This window comes from Myotis lucifugus, unplaced genomic scaffold, assembly GCF_000147115.1.
Source record: "Myotis lucifugus unplaced genomic scaffold, Myoluc2.0 scaffold_157, whole genome shotgun sequence".
Taxonomy (NCBI): Eukaryota; Metazoa; Chordata; class Mammalia; order Chiroptera; family Vespertilionidae; genus Myotis; species Myotis lucifugus.
This window is the reverse complement of record NW_005871205.1, coordinates 2,391,213-2,411,993: the sequence shown is the minus strand read 5'-3', so window position 1 is coordinate 2,411,993 and position 20,781 is coordinate 2,391,213. Positions and strand designations below refer to the sequence as shown.

Here is a 20,781-nt window from a genome sequence, read left to right as displayed (position 1 = left end):
TGACCTACATGACATTCTTCTGGGTGGTGGTACTGCCCTTTGAAACCAAGGTAGAGGCAACCTTGTCCCTTGAACCCCAGTCCTGTGGTGGGAGTAGCAGCCCTGATGATCTCTGAAACTGCCTTTGGGGTCCTTATTCCTTTTTCTTGAAGAGTAATGTATGTTCATACTTCCTTCATTTTGAATCATTTTCTTTATTTTCTTCAGTCTCAGCTGGCACTATTTCTGCTGGTTTAATCCCAATCCTTGCTTCTGTTTAGATGGCCAATTGGTTCACAGCCAAATTAATCTCCTTACAAATAGTTGGCTACCATACACTTCATGTTCACTTCAGAACATGCTCTATTGTTTTGCAATATGGACAAGCTGAAAATTTTCCAAATCTTTAAGTTCTTTTTTGCTTCACAATTCCTTCTTCAATTCATTTCTCTCTTCTTGAATTTTACTATAAGGAAGAAGGAACTAGGCTGCTCCTTCAACACTTTGCTTAGAAATTTTCTGAGCTGAATATCCAGTTCCATCTCTCACAAACTATACTTTCCACAAAATATTAGAACACAAATACCACTCAGCCAAGTTCTTTGCTGCTTTATAACAAGGGTTGCCTTTCCTCCATGCCTGTAACATATTCCTCATTTCTGTATGAGACCTCATCAGAATGACTTTCACTGTCCATATTTCTGCCAACATTCTATTCATGATTATTATGTACTCTAAGAACTTGGAGGGCTTTTTCTCCAGCTCTCCTCTTTTCTTTCTGAGTTCTCATCAGAATTGCCTTTTAACACTCCCTTCATGGCAATCTCAGCTTTTTCTAGCACACATTTCAAAACTTTTCCGGCCTCTACCCCATTATCCGGTTCCAAAGCCCCTCCACATTCTCAGGTATTCATTATAGTAGCACCCTACTTCTCAGTACCAAAATCTGTATTAGTCAGGGTATCCCAGAGAAACAGAATCAATAAGAAATATATAGGTAGATTTGTTTTAAGGAATTGGCTCACACATTATCGAAGCTGAGAAGTCTCAAGGTTTGCCGTTTGGAGACCCAGGAGAGCTGATGGTGAAACTTCTAGTCTAAGTCTGAAGTCAGGAGAAGACAAATGCCCTAGCTCAAAGATAGTCAGGCAGAGAGAGTGAATTCTTTCTTACCTACCCACATTGGAGAGGGTAATCTGTTTTACTCAATCTACTGTTTCAAATATGAATCTTATCCAAAATCCCCCTCAGAGACATAATGTTTAACCAAATATCTGGGCATCCTTAAGCCCAGCCAACCATAAAATTAACCATAACACAACCTCAATTTTAAAATGAGCAAAGAGCCCACCCGGTGTGGCTCAGGGTTGCGCGTACACCTATGAACCAGGAGGTCCCAGTTCGATTCCCAGTCAGGGCACATACCCAGGTTGCAGGTTTGATCTCCAGTAGGGGACGTGCAGAAGGCAGCCGATCAATGATTCTCATCTATCTCTCCTTCTCCCTTCCTCTCTAAAATCAATAAAAATATTTTTTTTTAAATCGGCAAAGAACTTGAACAGACAAGTTCAAGTTTTTGCTTCAGAAAAAGTAAACACATGGCCAATAAGCATATGAAAAGGTATTCAACATCACTAATCATTAGGGAAATGCAAATAAAAACTACAGGATACCACCTCACATCATTAGGATGTCCACTACAAAAAAACAAACAATAAGTGTTGTTGAGGATGCGAAGAATTTAAACCCTTGTGCACTATTGATAGGAATGTGAAATGATTACAGAATGGTGAGTCTTCAGAAAATTAACAGTAGAATTACCATATGATCCAGCAATTCCACTTCTTGGTATTTACAAAAAAGAATTAAAAGCCCGGTCTTGAGAAATTTGTATACTCATGTTCATTGCTGCACTACTCACAACAGCCACGTTCTTCACCTTTCAAAATATGAGGACAGTAACTGTATCTTTTATCTCAGTATCCACAGCAATTAGCATGTAGTTAGCACTCAGTAAATGTTTGTGGAATGAATAAATGAGAATAAAATAATGTTGACATATCTACTAGAAATGATAGTTTTATTAGAAATGAATCAGGGCATGTCTTTGTGTAAGATATAGTTTCACCATAGTATTGTTACTAATTCATTCAATTTGTGGAAAAATCTCTCCTCCAGATCTGTCTCTGATACCTCATCAAGTTTTCTTTATATTTGTTTATTTTTTACTTTTGAGATATGATTTCATTTAATTCCAGCCTATTTGATGAAATAATTTGTTCATGGATTTAAATAGAATGATAATAAATGCACTATATTGTCCATCTTTTGGCTGTGAAAAGAAGACAAATGTACTTCTCCCTCAGTACATGTTCTAGTTAAAGAATATATTAACCTAGAGAATATTTTACTTCCAAAACTGAAACTCTATACCCATTAAATAATCATTCCTGAACCTCTCCTTAACCCAGCTCCTGGCAACCAACATTCTATTTTCATCTCTGAGAATTTGATTACTGTAGGTACCTCATATAAGTGGACTCATACAATATTTGTCATTTTGTGACTGGCTTATTTGACTTAGCATAAGGTTCATTCATGTTGTTGCATATATCATAATGTTTTGCTTTTTAAGGCTGAATAATATTCTATTGTAAGCATATGCCACATTTTGTTTATCCATTCATCTGTTAATGGACATGTGTGTTGCTGCTACCTTTTGGCTATTGTGAATAATGTAGCAACGAACATGGTTGTACAAATTTCTTGTAACCTTGATTTTAATTGGATATATACCCAGAATTATGGGTCATATGGTAATTCTTTTTTTTTTTTTAATTATTTGAGTACCCACCATACTGGACCATTTTACACTACCACCAGTAGTGCACAAGGGTTTCAATTTCTTCATATCCTCAACAGCACTTGTTATTTTCTGTTTTTTGGATAGTGGACATACTAATCAGTGTGTGGTGGTATCTCGTTGTACTTTAATATTTTTAGAAAGTGGAAAAGAAGAAAAGTCCATTGTAAATAGGAGTGTATATCCTATATAATAAAAGGCTAATATGCAAATCGACTGAATGGCAGAATGACTGGTCGCTGTGACACACACTGACCACCAGGGGGCAGACGCTTAATGCAGGAGCTGCCCCCTGGTTGTCAATGTGCTTCCATAGGGGGAGCACCGCTCAGCCAGAAGCTGGGCTCACGGCTGGTGAGTGTAGCGGTGGTGGCGGGAGCCTCTCCTGTCAGTCAAATATCCCCCGACGGCTTCTGGACTATGAGAGGGCGCAGGCCGGGCTGAGGGACCTTCCCCCAAGTGCACAAATTTCGTGCACCAGGCCTCTAGTATATATATATATAATATTACATATGTTTGATTTACAAAAGTAGAGTTTTCCATGTATTAAAAACTGGTTTTAATTATCACACCAAACTGAACAACTTTTGCTATTGGCCCTTTTGAAATCTAAATCTCCACCTTCAAATCTCCAAAAACTTTCAAGCTGTTTACAAACATTTGGGTATGGCCACAAGGGAGTGTAGTGAGCTGTCCTCTCGTCCTAGACTTCTACCACTGTATGGAGTAACCCCTTTAAATTGATAAGTGCACATTTATAAAAGCACTTTTCCTAGCCACTTGACAGGAATAAGAATTTTCATTTCACTGAAGTACTCTTTGTTTCTGAAGAATGTGTTTACAGATTCTCTTATGTTTATCTGGCATGTTTGGCTTCTAGTAGCATAAAAGGCATTCTTAAAATCTGATTTGAAAAGTAAATTTAATTATGGCAGCCCTAATGAAATTAGGTATATCTTTTAAAGCTAGGTAAATAATTTTATGTTTTTCCCCCAGATGTTGTTCATGGTATAAACAAACAAACAAAAAGTAAAATACATTTCCCTTCAGTTCTTGACTTTGCCAAACTAAGTTTTGCAAAAATTGTTTTCATATATTATAAAAGCCCAAAGATTAATAAAGTAACAAATATCTATCACTGCTAGCAGAGGATTCTGAGAAGATGGTGGGATAGGAAGCATCAAGAGTCTATCTCCCTATTTAGAGAACAACTGTACTGGCAGAATCTGTCCAATGAACTATTTTGGAACTCTCGACTCTGTTGAGGGCTTTCAACTTTCAGGGGAAGGCTTGGAAGGTAAATTGTGGTCACTTTCAGCCCTTAGCAGATACCCATACTCCATCCTTAGCCTATGGCAAGCAACTGTGCCTATGTTCCCGAGCACCTTGCACACAGCTTGTGGAAGACAGAGAGAGTAAAAAGGACCCTGTCTTCTATATATCAGGGATCTGTACTCTGGTAGCTGATTGCTGCTTCTGATCACAGAGGTGCCAACAAAGAGGCAGGCAGCCTTTGTTGCAACTCCCCCAGTGTTGCAAAATCCTCTTCCTCTAGCTACAGTGACATCAGCAATTTAAAGCGCCATCACTTTTTTCCTTCATTTTTTGCGTTTTTTCCCCTTTCAGGAGCCAGACATTAAAGATTAGGACATTCAAAATCAACTACATGTGAGGGAATAATTAGAAAGTGACCATGCATGTTCAGGGAAAGTTTCAGAAACTACCTGAGAAGACACATAAGTTTACACCTCAGTCTGATCCATGGTAAAGAAACAGTCTATAACAATTAAAAATAAACAAACAAACAAAAACCAATAACAATAACAAAAGAAGTAGTAAACCCTGGAAAAGATGGAAAATCTGATTTCCAGTTATCACATTATTAGATTCAAATGTCCAAAGTTCAACAAAAATATCACAAGTCATACAAAAATAACAAACTGGAAAGTATGACACATTCAAAGGAAAAAAAAATTAAACAACAGTTTTCCCTGAAAAAGAGCTAATGAGAGATATACTATATAAAGACTTTAAAAACAATTGTTTAAGGATGTTCAAAAACTAAAGGAAGTTGTGGAGGAAGTCAAGAAAATGATGTGTGGCCCTAGCCAGTTTGGCTCAATGGATAGAGCGTCAGCCTGCGGACTCAAGGGTCCCAGGTTCGATTCTGGTCAAGGGCATGTACCTTGGTTGCAGGCACATCTCCAGTAGGGAGTGTGCAGGAGGCAGCTGATCAATGTTTCTAACTGTCTATTCCTCTCCCTTCCTCTCTGTAAAAAATCAATAAAATATATATTTTTTTAAAGAAAATGACATGTGAACAAAATGGAAATGTTACTAAAGAGAAAACCTAAAAAGAAACCAAGAAAAACTTCTAGAACTGAAAAGTATAATAACTAAAATGAAAAATTGCCTAGATGGATTCAAAGGCAGATTTGAGCAGACAGGAGAAAGGATCATCAAACTTGAAGATAGGACAGTGGAAATGATCAAGTCTGAAGAACAGAAAGAAAAAAAAGACTGGAGAAAAGCAAACAGAGCCTGAAGGACCTGTGGAACACCATTAAGAGGACCAACATACACATTATAGGAGTCCCAGAAGAAGGATAGAGAAAAGGAGAGACTATTTGAAAAAATAATGACTAAAAACTTTCCAAATTTGCTGAAAGACATGAATATAAATATCTAAGAAGTTTAGTGATTCCATGTAAGATGAATTTGAGGAGTCCCACACTGAGACACATTATAATCAAACTTTAAAAAAACAAAGAATCTTTTTTTTAATTTGTCTTTATTGTTAAAAGTAAGAAAGAATCTTAAAAGCAGCAAGAAAGAAGCAAATTGTCATACACAAGGGATCCTCAATAGTGACTATTACCTGAAAATCCTTCTTTGCTTTGCTCTTTATGAACATAGCCCTCTATTAAAACAGTTTGCGATTGATGGTGAATCCTTTGAGCTAAAGACTGTGCAATGGGGCATGCCTCCTAGAAGTAGTATTTTTCTCATGTTCTATAAGGAAGGTCTTGAGACCTATTCAACTCAGATCCTATAAATCCAAAATATTGGAGGAATAGCATACTCCATCGGTCTATCATCTTATATGACTGATCAACTCATTGGTTGCCTTGACCCACTGGGGCTGGGATCAAATCTGCAACTCAGGTGCATTCCCTTGACCGGGAATCAGTGCGCGGGCCAATGCTCTAACCACTGAGAAAAAACGGCTAGGGCAAGGGCTATCACTTTTTGCTAAGACCACCAATAGACTCTTCCTCCCTATTGGCCTTCAACCCTCACGGCCAGGAGGGCAGCAAGGCTCCAAGTGATCTGGGCAGAAAATTGCCAAGCTACTGCTGGAAGGAGTCTGTAGAGGCAAATGTGTAGATTTTACTAACTGGAGCCTGATCCTAGAAGCTGCGCATGAACCAAAGCACACTGAGCCTATTGTCTTCCCCTTACCATAGAGTTTTTGAGGCATTTGAAGAGTTTTTTCCAGATTATGTTTAAAATTAAAATCAAAGCCATGTTGTGAAGAACTCAAGGGCAGAGATAGAGTACTGGTGACTTGTGTTGGCATTGGCTTACCAAACTTAGCAAGACCATCTAGTGATATTGTCTCAGGATAAGGCCCTACAAAAACAATGTAGCCATGGAAACCCGGGGAATGAGTTAGTTAGAAGGCATACATCCAGGACACGAGGGTCTCTACATTAAGGACTTTCCATCAACATCAACAACAACAAAAATCATAACATACAAATAAAAGACAACTATATATATATTTTAAAAAAACATTCACAGGATAGTTTCACTCACTCATGAAAAAGTTTTAGTGAATTTGCTGTTAGTCCTGCTCTAAAACTGTGCTGAATTTTGAAGGTCTGTTCTATATTAATTCAGTGAATAAAATTAGTAATGAAAGTTCATAGTAATTCAGATATTCCTTTCTAAAAAAAGGCCGGAGAGGGTTGGGGGGCAGGAGGGAGGGGGGTAAGAGATCAACTGAAGGACTTGTATGCATGCATATGAGCATAACCAATGGACATAAGACACTGGGGGGTAGGGGAAGCCGGGGTATTGTCAAGGGCGGGGGGAAAAAAGGACACATATGTAATACCCTTTGTAATGCTTTAAGCAATAAAATAAATAAATAAATAAATAAATAAATAAATAAATAAATAAAAAGTCTTAATTTTCACAATCTTGTCTGTCTCCCTTCTAGGCTGTCAGCTCCCATGCATTTCTCATTTTTTGTATTCCCAAGGTTTAAACCAAGCCTTGGCAGCTAATAGGCATGCATTACCTAATTGTTAAATTATTGAGTAAATAAGTGATAAGTGAATGAATTGAAACTAGGGAAGCTTGAATAGAGACAGGCATCTTGGAACTTAAAAGTAATTTATGATTGGATGATTAACTTTTTATAGTGCTGTTACCTTTCCCAATGTGATTTTCTCAATTAAATAAAAGTTGTAGCCCAGCAGCATGGCTCAGTGGTTGAGCATTGGCCTATGAACCAAGAGGTCACGGTTTGATTCCCCGTCATGGCACATACCCAGGTTGTGGGCTCAACTCCCAGTGTGGGGCATGCAGGAGGTAGCCAATCAGTGATTCTCTCTCATCATTGATGTTTCTATCTCTCTCTTCCTCTCCCTTCCTCTCTGAAATCAATAAAAATATATTTTAAAAAAATAAAAGACATAATTAACTTCATTTTTTTTAAAGAACCAAAGATTTGCCCATTCTTCTTCTCCATTTCTTGACCCTCCCATTCCAACCCCCAAAATTAGAATCTCGCCTTCCCTCAGGAAATATTCAGGGAACTTTAAAAATTAATAAAGTTAATATACTTTCCTTTTTGTTATAAGTTATTTGTTTTGGATGAAAGGGTAAGAGGCTACTAGGAAAGGTTAGTTCTGAACACATAATTCAAAACTGCTGAGTTCATTATAAGGTCAAGGTTGTTGTTTTTTTCTTATATTCTTATGCTTGTGAATTTAAACAGTATAAATTGTAGACTTTTTTTACCCTGAAACATATATATATGTGCATGCATGTGTGTTTGTATACAGGGTATATACACACACAAGTATATATTCAGGGTAAGAAAAATTACGTGTATACATATCCTATATAATAAAGAGCTAATATGCTAATTAGACTGAACAGCAGAACAACCGTCCTGATGACCTTCCAGCTGTGAGGGCTGGCCGGGGCAGGAATTTCGTGCATCACGCCTCTAGTGTGTGTGTGTGTGTGTGTGTGTGTGTGTGTGTGTGTGTGTAAAAGTGAAAATTTATCCTACATGGTCACCATCTTAAATATATATATATATTTGTGTGTATGTTTCACTTGTGTATGTCTGTGTTTTAAATATATTTTAAAGATTTTTTAAATTGATTTTTAGGGAGAGAGAGAGAGAAACATCAGTTGCTTTCTGCAGGCCCCCTACCAGGAATCAAACCTGCATATGCCTGACCAGGAATCCAACTGACAACCCTTCGGTACATAGGACGATGCCCAACCAACTGAGCCACACCAGCCAGGGATGTTTTAAATATATTTTAAAGGAAATAGATACTACCAAAAGATTTCCTATTATAACCCAAAAGAACTTTCAATAACCACCATCATCAAATTCCATATCACTTCAACCTTCATATTTAATTATCTCAAAAGATGATGAGTAAACCATCTATTTAATGGGAAATTTTTACAAAGTAAAATTACAGAACACTTAATAGAACTAATATGTTGAATATTAGTATTATGTGTAGAATATTATTTATCAGAAAAGAAAGTTCAAAATGTTTGCCATATTTTCACCAGTTGCTTAGAGATCAAGATTTCTGAAAAATAAGATTTCCCAGGTAAAAGTGAAAATTTATCCCAGAGCAGCATCTGTTCTTCAAATTATGATTAAACAGGAAATGTATATAAATTATAGGCATACAAATATTTTCAATTATACCTGTGTAATGGCAGAGAATTGAGCTATATTGTTGTTGTTTTTCTATCTTTATTATAATATATTTCTATGGATAAAAACTCAGTTCTGTTTTAGCTTTCCTGGCTAGTTAGTGTTGATTTTCTTTTTATATATTCAAAGGGCTCAGCAAGAGAAGTGTGGACAACCAGCAGTGTAATAGAGGGGAAAGACCAATGAACTTAGAGCAAGAAGACCTGATTTTAGTAGTTTTGTCTCACCTCTTAGTATGCTAAACTTCAGCTTCCTCACTTGTAAAATGTGGACATCTGCCCATCTAATCCTATAGGATTGTTAAAAAAGCAAATTAAGTAGCTTATAGGGAGCACCAAATATGTAAATATGTAAAATGATGGTACCTTCATTAATATTTGTCTAAATTATTTCCCATTTTATTTTACAAACTCCCAGCCTGATTTCTCTAACTCTCTGCTTTGACTTCACCCTTTATATCATATAGAATTAAGATAATTTACTGAGGAAAAACAAGGAGAGAAATTGGCAGACTTTAGCTACCAATAAAGTTCTTATTTAGTACAAATCTAATATTAGAAATAGGAGCTTCCCATCTCTGAGTCAGTAGGTCAAATCTGATTCAACCTAAAGTCACAGCCACTGGGTGCTATTTAGAAAATCCTGTTTAAAGGCACTGATCATCTTGTTTCATCCATTCAATGAATATTTATTAAGCAAAAACTCATATACTTGCTTCTCTGACTCACTACTATTCCACCATCCTGAGGTAGAAATAATGTATTAATAAACATAACTAGCAGACTATTCTGGTGTTAATTATTCACTGGGAATTTCCCCAAGCTAAGCAGCCATTTGGCAAGAGAAGAAAGGACCTGTTATCAATGACGTAACCCAGCCCTAAAACAGCTGTTCTGCTGAAACACCAAACAAAAGTTCAGGAAATTTAGAAGCTGTTTAAAACACATAATTGGTTATGAGCCACCTTTGCTTACAACAATCCTTAGAGTTCTGTGTAAAAATTCTCACCTCATGTTCTAACAGAACTCTCAGCTTCCCTTTTACAGTACATCCAGCACTACTGTTACACAGTATTTGTTGTCTATGCTTGCCAGTTACAACTGAGGGAGGGCAGGGACAATCTCTATTATGATTTTATCCTTGAATTCTTGCACATAGAAGGTACTCAGTAACTTTCTGTAGAAGGAATGAATAAAGAACCATAATTTTCATCTATTTTCAGGCATTGGGGAAGGATCTTTAGCTTCTTTGAGCCCATTCCCTCAACTCTGTAATAGAAACAATATTTTACAATTTTTCATAAGAATGTGAAATATGAAAGTTAAGTGCCTATCACATAGTAATAGGCACTCAACAAGCAGTAACTGTTATTAGTATTTTTACTATTACTCCTTTTTATCCATATAAACTGAATTCTTCTCAAAATAGAATTGTAATTTTATGTCCGTATTTCAGAAACCTTCGAAACCACTGCAGCTTAGTTCTTCATCTAACAAAAAGCAGTCGACATTAAGGTTAAAGCCCTTTTTAAGTAAGCTAAAATATGCTGGGCAGGCCAATTTGGTTTTTTGTTTGTTTGTTTGTTTGCTTTGCTTTGCTTACTATCCTTCTTAAGAGCTGGAATGTGAAATTAATGAAATCACTTTTAATATGCAACTGAGTTAAATGGTGATTGTCTTAGGTAGGTTGGTGTGTGAATTCTACAGAATACCAAATGACTTCTTTTTAAAGTCCTTTGTTGATTTCCATTCACTCTTCAACCCATGACGTCTGACTTTTGTTCCCTCCACCACTCAAACTGTTGCTCTTATTAAGATTGCCAGTGAATATTTTTGGTCACCATCTTAAATGACACTATTGACCATTCCTTTCTGCAGTTCTCACCTCCTTTGGCTTTCTTGTCATCATTCTTTGCTGGTTCTTCTTATACTCTCTACCCATAGCTGCTTAGTTGGTTTCACCAGCAATTTTTCCCCTGTCCATTTCTTAAAGGCTAATTTCTCCCAGGAAACCATCCTTGCCTCTCTTTTACTTTATAGTATAAAGGAAAATTTTCAACTTTTGGCGGGGCGGGGGGGAGGGCATGGAGTCATTATACAATGTCACTAAAACAAAAAAAAAGATTTCTGGTCCATTGTTCTTAGTTATGTAGAAAGAACACTGGTACTAGAGTTAGGAGACCTGTGTTTGTATTGGTTGCATGACTTTAAAAGTGCATTCATTCTCTCTTTAGTCTGACTTATTTCACTTAGCGTAATACCCTCTAGGTCCATCCATGTTGTTGCAAATGGCAAGACTTCATCCTTTTTATGGGTATTATTCCATTGTATATATGTACCACATCTTTATCTACTCATCTATAGATGGATACTTAGGTTGCTTCTATATCTTGGCTCTTGTAAATAATGCTGCAAAGAACATAGGGGTATATATGTCTTTTTGAATTAGAATTTTGTATTTGTTTGGATAAATACCTAGAAGTGGAATCACTGAGTCATATGGTAGTTCTATTTTTAATTTTTTGAGAACCTCCATACTGTTTTCCATAGTAGCTGCTCCAGTTGGTGTGGCTCAGTTGGTCGGAGTGATGTCTGTGCACTGAAGGGCCATGGGTTCAATTTTCTGGCCAGGGCACATACCCAGGTTGCAGGTTAGCTCCCCGTTCGGGGGTGTAAGGAAGGCAACCAATGGATGTTTCTGTCTCTATCCCCTTCCTTCTTCTTTCTCTAAAATCAATCTTTTAAACATTTTAAAGGTCGGGGGATTAAGATTTACAAATTGCCAGATATAAAAAAAAAAACCATGGGGATGTAAAGTACAGCATAGGGAATAAAGTCAATAATATTATAATAACTATATGTGTCAGATAGGTACTGGTCTTGTTGGTCTGATCACTTTGTAAGTTATGTGGATGTCTAATCACTGTGTTGTACACCTGAAACTAGCATGGTGTTGTGTGTAAACTATAATTGAAATTATTTTTTTATTTTTAAAGTACATTCATTCTTGAGACTCACTTTACTCTTCCTTAAAAAAAAAACCTAAATATTTATTGTGAGGCATAAATAATATATACATCTGAAAATACCTCAAATTGTAGGCAAAGTACTATTGCATAATATTATATCACCGTGGTACTTTATCAATAGTAAATGTCTTTTTAGTTCTTCTCATGTCAGCTTGTAGCAGAACATTTTCCTGAGATAAGGGAGTTCAGAAGTTTTGTGAGAGGGAATATAAAAATCTTTTTTAAAATTTTAAATGTATTTCTCTTCTAATTATATAATGTACTCATTTTATTAGGGATGCTTATCAACCATAAATAGTTTTCCAGCTTTGGGCTTAAGTCATGGTGAGAAGGGGAATTATAAAGAAACCATTTATGAACTCTCTAGAAAAGGATGGAAAAGTCAAAGCTGAAATAACTGCTTTAGAGGAAGTGACTATGTAAGAATAAATCTTAGAGGAACTGATCTTTTCTCTTTTTATCTGTTAGACACCATAAAGCAAGAACTTAAACAGTAATTAGACTATCAAGCCTAATTATTGTTTTCTGTAAGTATACTAGGTCTTTAAGTATCTGAAACCAATTGATATCCCTACTGAGATTTTTTAGACAAAATATGAACTAGAGGTTTTTGCTTGTTTTTTTTCCCCCTAAAGTTTTATTATAAAAGAAGTAAGCGTGCAGATAAGTTGAAAGGATTGTACAGTACACATCCCTCTTGGGTTTACAGTTAACATTTTGCTATACTGCATTGGCTTTATCAGATATCTACTCATTTATCCATCCCTGGGCTAGAACTTTTTAGGCAGGAAAAAATGTTTTATTTAATTTTTTCATATATTTCATATAACAACCTTAAGAAATAAAAAAAAGTTCAATGCTTTACAAGCTGTAATTTTAACATTTTGAATATATTTAACATTAAATAAAAATATACCATATGTAAAGTATAAAAATATGAATGGAAAGATAGTCAAATTCAGGAGAATGGTTACATGTACAGAGAGTGGGAAAGGGCTCATAGAGAAGTTCACAGTGGTCTTCAACTGTAATGTGTGTGTTTTTATTGATTTTAGAGAGAGGGAGAAGCATCGATTTGTTCCAATATTTATGCATTCATTAGTTGATTCTTGTATGTGCCCTGACCGGGGATTGAACTCACAACCTTGGCATATTGAGACAACACTCTAACTAACTGAGCTACCTGGCCAGGGTCTTCAACTGTAATGTTTTATTTCTTAAACTAGAGGCCCAAAGCATGAAATTCGTGCAAGAGTAGGCCTTCCTTCCCCCAGCTACCAGCACCGGTTTCCCTCTGGCACCTGGGACCCGGACTTCCCTCGAAGCCCTGGCTTAGTCCGGAAGGACATCCAGTCTAATTAGCATATTATGCTTTTATTATTATAGATTCTGAAGAGTAAAACATTAGTATATGATATTGCATCTATTGAGTTATTTGGCTGTTTGTTATCCTGACTGTTCTTTGCTAATATGTTTGAAATATCCCACAATTAAAAATTAAAAGTAAGATTTACTACTTAGTTGTCTTTTCCCTGGCAAAGTGCTTTTCACTTCACTTAAGATCCTTTGTTCAGTCGGCCTTCCAACTGAGGTGGATTGAATAGAATCTGACAGCACCTTATCTTTTCTCAGTTAGTTTGATGTACTAGCTAGAAGAATGATACAGAGTGCCCCCTTTCTTCCAAGGATTGAGGAGTATAACTTTTGCTTACTTCTTGGTTTTGCCTAACTCTGAGAGAAAAAGAACAAACATTTCCTGTATTATACTTAAATTCCTTGAAGCTATTTTACATGGTTGTAGAAAAGTGTATAATTGTGTAAGTATGTAATTTTGCATGTTCACCTGATTTCAAAGAATAAAGACATGGAAAGTGAAATATGGCCAGGGAAGCTGATACATGAAAACTTGGAGAGATAATGATGCTGCTCGGCCAGAGCCTGGAAACTTGACCAGTCTAAACAAACTACATAGTACTAAATTGCTTGTGAAAGAGCTGAATCAATCCTGCTGCGATTTGAACTTTTGGCTCCTGAAAGTCTAGGGCAAGCTTGAAAATAAAAATAAAGCCCTTACCTACAGGGTTGTGTTCCAGGCCCTTTGCTGGATTCTCTGTATGAAGGAGACATCTATCCAAAAAGCAAGAGGCAGCAGGAGAAATCTGAGGCAGTGAAAAAGAATCTTAGGAGTTTCTCCCTATGCCAGGTGTGCAGTGAGCTTGCAGGGGGAGAGAACCTCCATCATTAATTAATGTGTTGATTCCTTCAGGAAATATTTATCTAAAGCCCAAAGAAAAAAATATAGTGGGGTGTGATATAAAGGATCAACCAACCAGAATATATTAAGTTTTTATGACTTGCCAAGCATTTACATGCCTCTTTCATGAAGTAAGATGCTATGTAATAAACAAAAGTCTAGGAAAACAAAAAATCTATAGATATAAGTGCTTTGAAAAGTATCTGTGGTGGATATTAGTTTGAAATGCAGAGTTCTGAGGGATCTGCTAGCAAGAGGATGACATACAACAGCCAAAAAATCATCTTACTGCTATCTTTAATACTGGGTTAGGTCCCTGTTTTTGTCAGGGCCTGCTAGGCATAGCTAGGATGAAGTAGAGGAGAAGCCACCAGGTGCAGTGAGGAGGGCATTTAAGATTTCCAGGAGTTCTTCCTTTTAGCAGTAGACCTTTTCAGACTTAACCTGTTCTGTAATGAGCCTCCATCATCATAGAGACAGTATAGAACACTGGTTAAGTCACAGCGGTTCTCAACCTGTGGGTCGCGAACAATGAAAATACATCCTGCATATCAGATATTCACATTACGATTCATAATAGTAGCAAAATTACAGTTATGAAGTAGCAACGAAAATAATTTTATGGTTGGGGGTCACCACAACATGAAGAACTGTATTAAAGGGTCGCGGCATTAGGAATGTTGAGAACCACTGGCAGGTTCTGGAGCCAGAATAACTGGCTGGGTTTGAAATAGTGCTATATAACCTTAGTCAAGTTACTTAACCTCTCTGAGCTTTCTAAAGATAATAATAGAATCATAAGGTTGTTTGTGAGAGTTGAATACTACATGTAAACTCTTAATAGAGTATTTGGTACACAGTGAATGTCAGCCCGACAAATGTCAGTTATTGTTTTTATTTTCAAGAACTTCACAGCTACTCTAGCCTCCATTTTTTGTTACTCCTAAATTCACTTCCCAATTTTCTACCTCTGTTTCACCCTATTCCAGGACACTGAAGGCTGCATTTGGCTCATTTACCTGTAACATGTTCTACAGCATTAGTATCAAACAAGATCTTAAAATATATTCTGAAATAAAAATCACATAATCTTCAAAGAAGTTTAGTATTATATATATATGTTATAGTCTAAATAATTCTTGGAAATCCATAGTATGGTTCTTCATAATATGTTTCTTTATAATTCAGTGTATTTTTCTAGTCTCTCTCTCTAAGCATATGTTACTTTAAAAATATTTTTTTATTGATTGGTTTTGGGGAGAGAGAGAGAAAAACATCAATTTGTTGTTCCACCCAGTTATGCTTTCATTGGTTGATTCTTATATGTGCCCTGACTGGGGATCAAACCTGCAACCTTGATGTGTCAGGACAACCTTCTAACCAATTGAGCTACCCGGCCAGGGCAGTATATTTTACATATATATATATATATTTTATTGAAGTATATAAAATATGGGGTGTAGAAAGAAGATCTTGGGCCTGAGATAATAATAGATCACATGGGAAAATTAAAAACTAAACCTTTTAGGAGGGCAATTTTATAATATCTACCAATTCCTAAGATGTTTGAAATATTTTAACTAATTGCCAATTACACCTTCTAGGCATCCATCTAACAAATGTATTCACATGTATGCACAAAGATTGTGTGAAAGCATGTTTTGGTGATATTGTATATAATAGTAAATACTGGAAACAACTTAAATGTCCATCAGTAGAGGACTCTTTAAATAAATTATATATAATTGTAAAAATAGGATACCATGCACTTCTTTAAAAGAATGAGGTAAACTATATAAAAATGAGAAAATGTCCAAGATATAGTAATAAGTGAGTGGAAAAGCAAGAAGCAGAATAATATGTATAATACAGTTATATGTTTGTGTGCTTATGTGCATGTATGGGGGTGGGGTTTTTTAAATCCTCACCTGAGGAAGTATTTATTTATTTAGATGTGAGAGAGAAAAATCATTTATCAGTTGCCTCCCATATTCACCCTGACCAGGGATCGAACCTGCAACCTTTTTGGTGTACTGGACGACGCTCCAACCTGCTGAGCCACCGAGTTGGGGCTGCATGTGTATTTCTTAAAGGGCAGCTATTATATATATGCATATGAAAAGAAAATTTCTGGAAATATTAACAATTATCCCTGTGAGTAGGATGATGGAAAGAAGAGTGACTTTTTATTTTACCTTTCTGAATACTAGTGGCGGGGGTGGGGGGGGTGGTAATCATTCCACATGTGTTACTTATGGTACTTATACTTTTTTTTCTAACTAGTTTTAAAAAAATGTTTAGAGTGGGGATTAAATGGTTAAATGTTTTATAAGGTGTGTTGGACGTGAAAAGTGATCTATAAATGCCTATTATTTTTACTAAACAATAGAGCGTACGGCTTTTGTAACCTGAAGAAAGCAGCATTTCAGCATCTCTTCCTACTGGAGCATATGGTGGTTAAGACCATGTGGGATGGATGAATGCCTTAGAGATTGCTTCTCATGGAGTTGATATGCAATCTTTTTAGTATTCCCCATTGCTCTTATGGTGGAAAGTTCCATGGAAGGGAGTGGAAGGGCTCAGTGACATTGTTCCATCCAGTGTTTAAAACTATTGTCAGGTATTCTTTTAAATAAAACTATTAGCCACATGGTGATTGCAAAACATGATTGCTTCTAAGAGCCTTTGTTTAAAGAGTTTGGTTTATTGTATTGTATGAAGAGTGCCTTTGACTAAGTGTAGTGAGATACCTCTTGGTGCTGTCTGGACAAGTTTAAAAATTAGGGGTGTTATCTTGAGAGTTTTATCCTAGTGTTTTACAGACCAACAGGAGATAGAATGTTTTGCTACTCCACGTAACAGGTTTTTTGTTTTGTAACTCTTTAAAGTGTTTTTTTTTTCCCCTTTTGACACTCAGGGGATTAATTTACTATTTATTTCTCCAGCTCACACCCTTAGAAAAAAACATAAAAATACAAATAAATCCCCCTGGCGGGTTTGCCTCTGTGGTTAGTTAGAGTGTTGGTCTGCAGTCTGAAAGGTTGTGGGTTCGACTCCCAGTCAAGGGCACATACCTCCTCGGTTGCAGGTTCGATCTCTGGCCCTGGTCAGGGTGCGAACGGGAGGCAACCAATCAGTGTCTCAACTTTCACATTGATGTTTTGTTTTGTTTCCTCTCTCTCTCCCCCCCCCCCCTCCTCTACACTCTCTAAAAAAAATATCCTCACTCCTCAGGTGAAGATTAAAAATAAATAAATAAAATAACCCAGTCAGTGGTTGAGCGTCGACCTATGAACCAGGAGTTCACGGTTCAATTCCCCGTCAGGGCATGCCTGGGTTGTGGGCTTGATCCCCAGTGAGGGGTGTGCAGGAGGCAGCCAATCAATTATTCTCTCATCATTAATGTTTCTATCTCCCTCTCTTTTCCTCTTTGAAATCAATAAAAAAATATATTTTTAAAAAATAGATCTGATTGGTATAATAATTTTTCCTTATAACTAGGTATGTGTGTTTTTTAAGCCTCACCTAAGGATATGTTTTGTTTGTTTTGTTTTTTTAAAAAGATTTTTAGAGAGGAAAGGAGAGAGAGAAAAATTAATGTGAGAGAGAAATATACATTGATTGCCTCTTGAACACACCCCAATTGGGGATCAAACCCCCAACCTGGGTATGTGCCATGACTGGGAATCGAACCCACGACACTTTGATGCACCAGATAGCCAAGGCTTAGTTAGTTGGGTATCCTCCCATGCACCAAAGGGTTGCTAGCTCCATTCCAGTGTGGGCTCAATCCCCGTTGTATGGGGCGCAGCTACAGTGTTTTGGACAGGTTTAAGCCTCGGACTAATAAGAGGACACAGTCCTCTCATGGCCACGTGCAAGTCCCAGCTGGAGGGCAGGGCCCTCCCAGCACAATTATAGCCAACAGCTATAGTTGTAAGCTGGAACCTATGGTCCGAACACGTGGCCCCACGTGCCTTGTGCTAGAGTTCAGGTGCATGTAGTTGAGTAGGGTTGAAACTCACGAGAATGCTGTAAACATCTTGATCACGCCCCTACTTTGCCTCATGGCATCTGCTATAAAATAAAGACATGGCTTGTGGGCGCTGGCACTGTCTCCTCATCAGGGAGCAGCGTCCCACCGAGACCCAGCTTTCATTCTCTTGTCTGTCTTTTCTTAATCCTTTCATCACCCCCACTCAGGATCACCCTTGGCTGTGCTGGTATGGCACATCGTTGGGCGGGGAATGGTGGTGTAAGAGGCAACCAATGAATGTTTTGTTCTCTCATCAATGTTCCTCTCTCTCTCTCTCCCTCCCTCTCTCTCTCTCTAAAAATCAATTTAAAAAATATTTTAAAATATTTTAATGGTTTAACATGTAATTCTATAAAAATTTTATTTGGTCATAGCTAATGGTGTCAAGAGCCAAATTAACACTTTAAAATATTCATGTTTCTGAGCCTTGAAGTGGTCAGCAAATGACATGGCAAAATTAATTTCAAATCCAACTCAAGCAACAGTGTAAAAAAATGCAGCAATTTTTCTTCAGGAAACTTTGTGCAAATTTTTTTTAGAGAAAGCTTCTGACTTCATGGGGAGTAGAAAACTAGCTTAGTTTATTTCATGCTGCTCAATCTAATTTGGAATCATTTTTTAAGTCCTAGATGCTTGGGTACAGAGATCTTGCTCCCTGGAGCCTTGTTTCCTGACAGTGGAGAGTTAAAGAATTAAATTGAGCTGAAACGAAATTGATTGACATTTTGACATTGTAAAGAGTGTGAAAATAATGGAAATTTTTTCAACTTTTTAAAACAGGCAGCAGTAGAAAGAACTATTTCCTTAAAGGTATCTCAGTTTGCAAAGATGATTTAATTATTTTCTTAAAAAACTGAGAGGCATATTCTAGCACTTTCCCAATTCCTTATATTACAGTCAAGCAAGAATTTAACTTGAAAAGCTTTTGAAAAAGCCTGAATGAGGGAAGTTAAAAATAGTCTCTTTGCTGAACAGGGACTGACAGAAGGTCTTTTAAGGAAAATCCAAAGGCCTATGCCCTCCGGGGTGTCACTATAGGAACCTATTTATAAAAGACAACTATACATATTTATGAAATCTTTATCTCCAGCATTTTTAAATGTGAGGGATATTAAGTGTGAATTGAGTAAGATACATTTCCTGCTGACTGTCTTTTTAATATGTTTTTATTGATTTTGGAGAGAGAGAGAAACAACGGGAGAAGCATCCATGAGAGATCGATCAGTTAGTTGGGCATCCTTCAGTGTACTGAAGGGTTGCTGGTTCGATTCCACTGTGCTCTGACCGGGAATCAATAGGGTGTCAATGCTCAATCACTGAGCAACACTGACTGGGCCTACTGACTTCTTTTTAAGACAGATTCAGATGATTACCGCGCCATCATCTTTCCTAAAAGACATCATTTAATGTTGACTTCAGTAAAATCTCATCTCTGCTGTGTCATGAAAGGAACTGGACCCATCACCTTAATAGTTCTGTTTACTAGTAAACAGCCTGCTGCCTTCTTTTTTTTTTAAATCACTGCAGGAGGTTGTAATAAATTACAGCCTGGAAGAAGTTTTTAAACTGGCAAGTTTGCCAGATATTTAAAGCAATTTATTTTGGGATGTATCAGCAGATTTTTTTTTTTTCTTACACTGCATTTGGGTGCATGCTGACGCAGCCAGAACAAATCTTTCAAACATTTTCCTTCCTAGAGATGGATGAATATAATGATGCACTGGACTCTAAGATCCAGACCTTTCACTAACTCTTCACTTGCCAATTGGTTCCTTCCTGTGACCGGATCTGTAGAAAACTTAGATATCTATTTCCAATATCTATTTTCAGTATGAGTTTGCCATATTTCTAGTCCCTCAGTGCCTTGGTAACAAGTTTTATGGAAGGATCAACTAACAGATGAATAATTCTGGTTTTAGACACTGAATTTATAGTTTAGATTATTTCATTACTAGTATATTGAAAATTGCCAAACTTCCCAATAGGAAAAGAGATCTGAAAGTTTATATTTAAAAAGACACAGTTCTTCTTGATTTTAGCATATGTTGAGTCTTATGGTGACTTTTTTTTCTTATTTTAGTCTCTTTTCTCCTATAATTGGATAGTGAAATTGTTTTTTTTTATTATTAATTTTTGGCTCTGGAATCGCTAAGGCAGCTTTAATGATATACATTTTAATCAAGTATTCAGAAAAGCTAAACATACTGGTGCCTAAAAATATTTGTCCTGATGAGATTAGGAGGAGGAGAGATAAGGGAGCTAACTTTTATTGAGTGCCTCCATGGGGCCAGCCTCTTTTGTAAGCCACTACATAACATGTAGGAGAGAGAGAAGAGATTCTCGTTTTACAAAGAGCTGGTCCCTAGTCAGGTGAAAGGCACTGCTCAGTGAGTTGTTAGGCACATGATAAAGGCTTAAAGGCTTAAACTCATGAAGGCCTCACGGATTGGTGGGAAAGGCCCTAGATCAGGAGTCATAAAACTGGAGAGTTCCTATCAAAGTGGCATCAAACAAGGTCAACTGGCTCGACTTTGAATTTGTACACATCTGTAAGTATGAGGATATCAACTCTAGCCTGTCTTCCTTTCTGGATTGTTTGGCACAATGTAATTCCCAAGCATGGCTGCACACTGGAATC

The 20,781-nt window shown here is 36.9% G+C and overlaps 1 protein-coding gene across 15 annotated transcripts in view; it reads left to right on the top strand.

Annotated features, from left to right (window-relative positions):
- Positions 1-20,781, top strand: part of SSH2 (slingshot protein phosphatase 2) — a 215,751-nt gene that overhangs the window by 91,857 nt on the left and 103,113 nt on the right. The window lies entirely within an intron of this gene.